The following is a 9,606-nucleotide window of genomic DNA, read 5'->3' as shown; positions in this document are numbered from 1 at the left end:
TTTATATTAGAATTATTTGCATTGTATAGATTTATAGCTCTTGACAAAGGCATAATGTCATATTCCACCATTACAGTGTCAAAAATGATAGTTTCATTGTCCTAAAAATGCTATATACTCCACATATTCGTCTCTTCTCTTTTTCCCTCTTTCCCCCCATACTCTGGCAACCACTGATCTTTTTACTGTCTCTATAGTTTTGCTGACTATAGTTTTTTTCCTCTTACTCTTTTGGGTAAGTGCTATGTACACACAGGTTTATGTTTCTTATCTCTGGCATCCAATCAGATTACCTCCCCTAACTCTTTCTTTTATATAATTTATCTTTTCCTGAAGACCTCCTGGAGGGTAGTGGAAGAGATCTGCCTTCTACAAGCAGAGGTAGGGAGAGCTGTTCTCCTCAGTATCCAGTCTGCTCTTCTTCCTTTTAATAATAAAACAATCCCATTCTCTCAAGGGTTGACTGAGCCCTTGGCTACCTAGCTAGAGACTATATTTTCTACCTTCCTTGTATCTTGGTGTGTCCTATGGGATATGAATAGAAAGACTATGTACAAGTGATATGAACTGAAAAGATTGAGAAAATAAGACATTTACCATGTAATTTTAGACTTGTGTCTCATTCTTGGGCCATACTGCCTAAAGGATACTGTGAATTAACATTATAATTCCTGTAAGGTGAAAGACAAAATTATACTGCATTGTAATTTTTGGTAATAAAAATTACATTGTTCATTGGTTAAAGGAAAATACTAAATATAATAGTTGGGATAAACTTATTTTGGAATTAAAAAATGTTTTTATTATATTTTATTTTTTTTACTTTACAGTGTCTCAGTAAAACAAAACAAATAAAAAGCCAGAAGGCTTAACTTCATGAGGCCCTGTGGGAAACATGGGTATTTATAATGTAGTGAACAAACAGAAGCCTGTGAAGGTAAGTAAAGGAATGATTAAGGGAGCCAGAAGGAGAATCAGGGGACTGTAGTTTTATGGAAGCTAAGGGAAGCAAGACTTTCTAGATGTCATCAACATGTTCAAATGAAACAGAGAAATCCAATGAAATAAGGGATAAAAGGGATTTGATACTTAGTTTCACTTTCCATGTCTATAAAATAGGTATCTTCATGTAGTTATAAAGTGAACTACCTGTAAAGTTTCTGGCTTATGAAGGGTTCTCAATGAATTTTATTTTCCTTCTTTTTGTGATTCATTGTTTTATTCAGCAAATACTTACTACTAGTGAGAAACTCTGCTAGAGGCTGGCTGTCCAATGACAAACTCCACCCTAAAGCACTCTGTAGTGCTGCAGGGTAAACACATAAACAGGCCTGTACTATTCCTTGTCAAGAATGATCTGATGAAAGGAAGTACATGAAAGTTAGCTGATTTATTTTGCTTTCTTTGTTTTTGTTTTTGGCAGATGAATTGTGAAACTTAAAAACATCTCAAAACCAGGGGTGCCTGGGTGGCTCAGTTGGTCAAGTGCCTATCTTGTGATTTCAGCTCAGGTTGTGATCTCATGGGCAGGGAGAGGATCTACCTTTGAGTGGGGCTCTGATCTGAGCTTGGAGCCTGATTAAAGGCTCCTCCTCCTCCTCCTCCCCCCTCTGCTTTCCCCTGCTTTTGCGTGCACATACTCTCTCAAAATAAATAAATAAACGTTAAAAAAGTAGTTTAAAAAATCTCAAATGCAAAAAAAATTAACATGATATTGTTGATGCATGAAAATGTTTCTAGATTATTGAATACAGTGCCAAGCAATGCATTCTTACTTTTGTATGTGAAAGTTATATGTTTTTCAAATAACTGCTTAAAGTTGAAGGGGACATTCATCCACTAAAGTTGTCACTCAGAACTCACTGCCCTGTACAGGGTTGGGGGTGGGGGTGTGAGTAGGGGAGGGAAGCCAGTGAATACTTTTAATTTGCAGCTATCTAGTTCATTTATATCCACGGTTGCTCAAATATGTTAGGAAATTCATTACGAGTAGTATCTTTATTTTTAGTAGTATCTTTTTTAAAATTGAGTTTTACTTTACATACAGTAAAATCTGTCCATTTTATGAGTTTTGGTAGACAAAACAACCGGTGTAATCACTAACGCAATTAAGGTATAGAACAGTTCTATTACCCCCCCCCCAAATTTCCTCAAGCTCCTTTTTAGTCAACCCCTTTTCCTGATCGCCATTGATGGGTGTTCTGCCCCTTTTTAAGAATTTTTTTTATTTTGAAATGATTATAGACTAACAAGAAACTGCAAAAAAAAGTACAGAATCTCAAGTACTCATGACCTAGCTTTCTCCAATGGTGATATCTTACATAACTGTGGTATAAGATCATAACCATCCCCTGTACGTTTGAAGGCAGGTTTTCCTTTCACTTTTTTGCCTGTATTTACTCTTTTCTTTTCACACAAATTCAATTCTGTTGTGTTAAAAGGAGCAGATGCTAGTTTTCCCTCAGATGTCTACTGTTGCATTTTCAGTATTTCAGTTCGATCACCCCTGTTACTCCTACATCTTTCTGTGGTCTTTTCTTTATCCCACCGCGCCCCCCCCCCCAATTTGATTCTGCTGCTAGATTTTTTTTTTTTCCCTGAGATATGTGTCACAGATGGTGCTATTGTCAATTCTCGAATTGCTAACTTCTACTTTGGTCTTCCGTTTTAAAGGAGGTAGTAGTGCCTGTGCTTAATTGTGGTGCTTACAGTAGTTTTACAGTATGTGTATGCTAGGATGTTAGCCGGTTTGGTTCCCCAATCTCCTGAAGGTTCTTGCTCGACACTTTCTCCATTCGTTACCCTTTTATTTTGCAGTTATTTGATTATTGGAAGAAAGGGTGAAACCAACGACCATTTAAACCGTTGGCACTCATCTCCCTGGTTTGGGCTTCCCAACGGGCCGCCTTTGAGGACGCGGAGCGCCAAGCAGCCCTTCGGTTTCCCCGACCGGTGAGATGAGGGGCGGGGCCTCGGCTCCCGCGGTCTCGGGCAGCAGGAAGGTCACGCCCCCGGCTCGGGCCCTGCGCGCGCGGCCCTAGACGTCAGGCACTCGCGCGAGCTTGGCCCCACGGTGCGCCGGAGGTGCTGGTGCGCATGCTCTGACTCGGTCGCCGCCGTGGCGGTGGCGGTGGCCGAGGAAGGGTTGGGCTTTTCTTTCCGGAGGCCTCTGTGCGCGTGGGTTCGCTCGTCTGCTACAGTCTCCGTGGCCCCCGGGAACCCCTTACTTTCCGCTGAGGCCGCCGACTGGGCGGCAGCTGGCAGAGCGATGGGCACCTCACCCCGGCTCCCCTCCCCCAACCCTGTCGCCCCGCCCGCGCTGGGCTGGGCGGCGGGGTCAGGGGCCGAGCGGAGCTGGGTGAGTATTCCCACAGCCTTTCCCGCAGCCTCTTCCCAGCTCTGCTGACCGTAGAGTCCTCACTTCACTCCGGAATGAGGGGGAAGGGCGGGTGCGGGTGGGCGGCAAACAGCGCAGCTCTGAACAAAAGACTGGGGAGCGGAGCGCTGGCTAGTGGAATGCAGGCCTGGTCCCAGCGGTCGTGGGACGAGCTGCCGGTTGGGGGGTGTGGGGGGTGTGGGGAGTCGCAGTGGGAAGGAGGGCGCGCACCCAGTGTCACCGGCTCTTTTGGGCCACTACGAAGCCCTCACTCACGACGTGGCTAGTTCCTATCATGTGTTGAAGCCTGCGCAGGGATAGCAAGTCTTTGTCCCTGTAACCTTGAAACAAAGGGTATTAAGTTACCGGTGATTCCAATGGCCAAGTCCCGCTAAACTTGAAGGGCTTTCAGATTCATTAAGGATCAGGAGAATAAGTTAATGTTTGTAGCTAACAACTTTTCTTTTCCCAAATTATGTACTCATAGTATCAAATCATGAGCAGGTGGGGGTAGTTAGCTGATTTACAGATATATTCGTTTAAGATGGCAAAAATTATAAACATCTAGGAGAAGCAAAAGGATGGCTCAGAATGAAACCTTGTCTGAAAAGCCCACCTGAGGATGAATTAATTATCTGGGAGACTCTACTTTTGCTTGACATAATACTGATTAGGGCCCAGGCTCAGCAGTCACTTTTTATTTTTTATTTTTGGTCTAATGGAGATCCAAATTATTTCTGACTGGTAGAAGAAAAATACTCCTGAAGGTTGTGATTTTATTGCCCTGTTTCCAAGATTTTTATAATTTTTCCCATTCTAGTTGCTCCATCAGGAGTTCAATAAATCTTTGTCACAGGCTCACTTTGTGTGAATGATGTTTATAACTTTAAAAAGTTACAATTTAACAGTGGCCTCACTGTTTCAATTTTTAATTTTATTTTTTAAATGTTTTTATTTATTTTTGAGAGAGAGAAACAGAGAATCTGAAGCGGGCTCCAGATTGAACAGTTAGCACCGAGCCTGTGGTGGGGCCCTAGCTGGTGAACTTTGAGATCATGAGTGAGCCAAAGTCAGAGGTTTAAACAACTGAGCCACACAGGTGCCTCAACAGTGGCCTCACTCTTTAGTGATAAAAGCTTAAGTTTATACTTTAAGAATTGAAAAACATAGGCTCTCAACAGCATTATTGGACCCCAAGTAGAATCCTTACTTCTTGCTTCTGAAGAGTCGAATATGGACAAAATGAAACGTACAAAATGAACATTTGATCTAAAAAGAAATGTTGAATATTGAGAGATGCAAATTAAGGGATTGCAATTACAAGGATTTAATATTGTTATTGATATTTTAATTGAAGAAGTTAGTGGAAACAGTTTCTGGTTCTACACTGGATTCATTTAGTATAGGTAGACTGTTACAAAATAATTTATCTTTACATCCTTCTCCCTTTGCCAGTTCCTTTCCCTCTTTATTTAGGATTAAATGAGACACTGCTACATGATGGGCTTAAGGTTTTATGACAAATTCTAAACTGATAGCAGTTCCTAATGCTTATACATTGCTGAAAAGGATAAGCAATACTTTAAGGAAAAATGTGTCAGGTAAAATTTATATAAGTAGATTGTTCAAGTCTGGGTTTGATTTGATTATTAACACCTTTGAAGACTAGAGATGTTTGGGGCCCTAGAGGCAGTGTTTGAATCATAAACACAGGAACCATAACAACAGCAAAGTGCCATAGAGATTATTTAGTGATTATGTGTTAAAAACGAGTGTCTTCAGGGGCCAAGCAGACTGGGTATAAAAAGATTGGAAAGCAGAGGAATGGAGAATAAATCCTACCTAAAAGCATCCAGAATAAGGAGAGGTTGCTGAAAACTGCAAAACGAGAGGCACCTCTAAAGCGCTTGGTATCTCCGTCCTTGAAGTGCTCATCTCATAGGCTTACAGAACCCAGGAAGATACTTACTGGTAAAAGTTTATCTTTGAGTTTGGGGTTATCTCATATCACTGTCATGTAGTAGCCTTCAGAGAAACATTTAAAATCCTCTCTGTGCCAGCTCAAGAACCAATAAGGGTTTCTTATTGCCCATTGTTTTAAATGGAATTTCTTCATAGGATTTGGGAGTTACGTGTAAACTGCTTTTCTTCCCGCTCCTGCCCCCCTGCCTCAACTCCCTGATCTCCCTATAGACTAAGTTCTCAGCTTCATAGTGCTCAAAGGAAAGAAAGAAGCATACTACTTCTCAAGAAAAACACAGCTTTCTTGGAAGTAAATATTGAGAGAAATGTAGGTTGTGATCTCAGATTTCAAAGATATGCTAAGAAACACTACGGTTAAGTTTTTTAGACTTGGTTAATTTTTTTTTTCAAGTTTATTTATTTTGAGAGGTAGGGGAGGGGGAGAGAGAGAGGGAAAAGGAGAGAGAGAAAGAGAGAATTCTAAGTAGGGGATAGAGAGAGAATCCCAAACAGGCTCTGCACTGTCAGTGAAGAGCCCAATACAGGGCTCAAACTTACCAACCATAAGATCATGACTTGAGCTAGTTTGACATTTAACTGACTGAGCCACCCAGGCACCCCAAGACTTTGTTAAGTTTTAACCTCCTTCTAGTGTTTCTTAACGGGGGCTCAACTGGCATGTTCATGGAGCTGTTTCATACCTTGTAGATGCTCATTGTATCTGTTCCCTGAGCACTAACTTGCAATAGCAAACTACAAACTCACTATTTTGTGATAACTCACTGTGTTCTCACTCATTTCCAAACAACCTCTTTGAGAATGGTCCCTCCCAATGTTGGGAACCATTGGACCATATCTGCCTATAGTTTACCCAGCCTATGCCTGTGTATTACCACTTTATTTTTAAAAGTTAGCAAACTTTTCAGGCCCTTTGTTGAGTAGCTCCTCCATTTTCTTTTGTATGACATGTCTTTGTCTCTACTTGGTAAGCCCTCATTCACATACCAAATTCAGTTCTTCAAGAACTGAATTCAAGTCTTCCAGACTCCCTCTTTTAGGGCCTTTGATTTTCCCAGGAAACATTTGATAGTCCTTCCTGTGAGGACACACACACAGCGAAGTGCTAGGATATTGTAGGTGCCAGGTGAATGAATGAAAGCTTGTGGAAGTAAGAAGGCACATTAATTTTTTTTAAAGTTTATTTATTTTATGAGAGAGAGAGCCCATGCAAGTGGGGAGAGGCAAACACAGAGGGAGTAAGAGGGAATCTCAGCAGGCTCTCCAGTGTTAGCACAGAGCCTGACACGGAGCTCAAACTCACGAACCCGTATGTGAGATCATGACCAGAGCCAAAATTGATAGACACTAACCCAACTGAGCCACATAGGCACCCTTCTAGTTTGTTTCTGTTTTTTTTAAATATTCATTTTGTGAGAAAGAGAGAGCACAAGTGAACATGTGTGAGCAGGGAAGGGCAGACAGAGAGAGGTAGAGAGAGAGAATCCAGAGCAGGCTCCACAGTGTCTTGGAGCCCATGTGTGTCTTAATCTCACCAACTGTGAGATCATGATCTGAGCTGAAATCAATAGTTGGGCACTTAACCGACTGAGCCACACAAGCACTCCTAGCTAGCTTTTAATGAAGACTGTAAGAAGAAAAAGGGAATGTCTCTTTCATTAAAAAATGTCAAACACTATTTTTTTAAGAGAGAATCCCAAGCAGGCTCCAAGCTCAGTGTGGAGATCCACAAAGGGCTCCGTCCCATGACCCTGGGATCATGACGTGACCTGAAAGAAATCAAGAGTCAGATGCTCAACCAATTGAGCCACACAGATGCCCCACTAATTATTTTTTTAATGGCACTTGCTAGCATATTTTAAAAATACATGGCTCTATCATCTATTTTCAGAGTAGCAGAGTCTGTAACTTCTGACAGAGTGCTGATTTTTTCTCTATCTTCTTATTTGTGGAATAACTTTGGCCAAACTCTTATGTCATTAGTTCCTGGTTCTGGCCTAATTAGCATACATGCAGACTAGAGTTAGTTTTATAAGTTCCAGTATTCCAAAACAACAAGAGCTCAAATCATCACCAGTGGTGGATCAATTTCTCTTATATGCTTGCAGAAAAGTCTTATTTTATATAGAAATATAATCTTCTTATAAAAATAATGACACTGATATCAGAAAACTTAGATGTCATGTAAATCTGTTGTTTGAATGGGAAAAGACCAATTGGTGAATAAGCTTGAAAGCTGAAGAAAGGTACCATAGGTAGAGACATGTAAAATAAATTCATTTAAAATTTTAATTTCCTTTTATTCATTGCGACTTTCGTTTACAGTGTGCCTGACTCTGTTATAGGTGCTAAGATGCAAACTTCTAAGTCAGAAATTCTCAGATGTTTAGACATTGCTCTATTGACTTCTGGTGTTCCTTGCTGTGGAGGTGATTGCTGAGGCTACCCTAATTTTTATTTCTGTGTAGGTAAACTCTTTATTCTGCCTGCATCTTTATTTATTTATTTTTTTAAATTAAGATATTCCACTAGGCTACCTCTAGGGATAGATTTTTTTTTTTTACCCAAAAGTTTTCTCAAAAACACACTGAATCATCTCAATTTATGAAAGTAAATATGTTTGATCTTTTTTTTTTTTTTTTTTAGTCCAGCTCAGAGCGCAGGAATAATTTTTCAATGGTTGTTTGCTTATGATTTCAGTTCAGAAACACCAATTATTTGTAGGTTGGATTTGTGATCTTTGTCCTCTAGTCAACCAATACGCTTTGTTTTCATCTTGGTCCTTTTCCTTCTGTGTTAGGAGATCATCTTATATGTATATGCTAAAATACTAATTAGTTTTTTTCCACCTTCTGTACTTCTCTATATAGCTGCTTATGTAGAATTTAAATCTCTACTATTATTATATAATTGAATTCCCTTCCAGTTTTTTCTCATCCAGCTTCTTTTTTAATCTCAGCTGTTGTTTCCCTTTTTCTTTTTCAATTGGGAATGTAAAGTGGATAATTTCCAAGTTTCTCTCCTGATACAGTCTAAGTCCACCACAATAGCAAGCTTTCTCTTTTCCTCTTTATGGCGATGTTTTTTCTTGCGGTGCAAGAGCGTCACCTTGTTCCCATACTGTTATTGATGTTTTTGATTTTCTTACCTTGAAGGAAGAGGGACGCATGTAGGGACTGTCTGACTCTTATCAGACAGTGAGCAAGCTCTCTGCACCATTCTCCCTACATCTGTCTAGGTGAGGCAGCACTCTTCCTCTAGTGGGAGCTAGGAGAGTGTGTTGAAAGATACAAACAAATTGGTGAATGACAGGTCTTTCCGTCATTCAGGGGTCTTCCTTTCCTATTGTTTAATTTTTCTGTCCTGTATCTATAACAAGAGGAGTGATTTTGTGTGATTTGAGTTGTTGCAGGGGAAGTGGTGGTGGTGAGGTTGCACTCTTCTGAGGGCTCCTCCTGCTTCCACTGAAGCAGGGTGAATATTGGAAAGTCCACGAAACCCCTAATAGAAGTGAGGCAAGATTTTATTCACAGCCAGGCCACACCTGATCTCCTGATCTTAAGGAGAAAAATGTAGAGAATGGCCCCAAACAAAAGTAGCAGTAAGCTTATATGGATTTCAGCAAGGCAGAATATGCCATTGTTTAGTTAACCAATTAAAATTTACAACGTTTCATGGTAGCCAATTGTATTGTGACACACAGACGTTAGTTTTGGCGGAAACCTATCATTTTAAAGTTCTTTGTCTTGAGAGGGTTTGAAATGACCAATCATAGTTAGACATTTGAGAAACCGTGGGGTAGTGACTATGTAACAGACCACCTGACGCCAAATAGTAACGAGGTGTTCTGTAACCTTTGCATACAGAGTTTGGTTAACCAGAACAGGGAAGCACAAGCTTGCTAAGCGGATTTACAGAAGCAGAAATAGCATATTAGTATTTAGCTGTGCTTGAGGTCAACCTACAGCATTCTCCACTCCTGTTTGTCAGTGATTCAGATCTTTGAAGAATCCTAGTCTGGCATCGGGGATAGTGGAACGTATTGGCTACAAGCTACCATGAGTTTTATGGATCCTATTCTTTGGTTTATGAACTTAAGTAGTAGTTTGAAGTTCTCATCCCCTCTGATGAAAGTGGCAGTACTTATGCCCGTGGACCCTGCCACTCCCAGTCCTGCAAAGAGGGTCACTAGGATAGTAGAGATGGGTTCTCTCATAAATTGAGACTGAGGAATGAAACCTAGGTGCTCT

At 40.6% G+C, this 9,606-nt stretch overlaps 1 protein-coding gene across 4 annotated transcripts in view; it reads left to right on the top strand.

Moving 5' to 3' along the window:
• Window positions 1–3,281: 3,281 nt before the first annotated feature.
• Window positions 3,282–9,606, top strand: part of ATG10 (autophagy related 10) — a 246,380-nt gene continuing 240,055 nt past the window's right edge. For all 4 annotated transcript variants that reach the window (XM_039241059.1, XM_039241057.1, XM_039241058.1 and 1 more), the window contains exon 1: window positions 3,282–3,358. The gene's annotated coding sequence lies outside the window, so the exon portion shown is untranslated. The remainder of the gene's footprint in view (window positions 3,359–9,606) is intronic.

This window comes from Hyaena hyaena, unplaced genomic scaffold (genome assembly GCF_003009895.1).
Source record: "Hyaena hyaena isolate Hyena2069 unplaced genomic scaffold, ASM300989v1 scaffold_188, whole genome shotgun sequence".
NCBI lineage: Eukaryota > Metazoa > Chordata > Mammalia > Carnivora > Hyaenidae > Hyaena > Hyaena hyaena.
The sequence above is the reverse complement of the archived record's forward strand: the minus strand, read 5'-3'. Positions and strand labels throughout refer to the sequence as shown.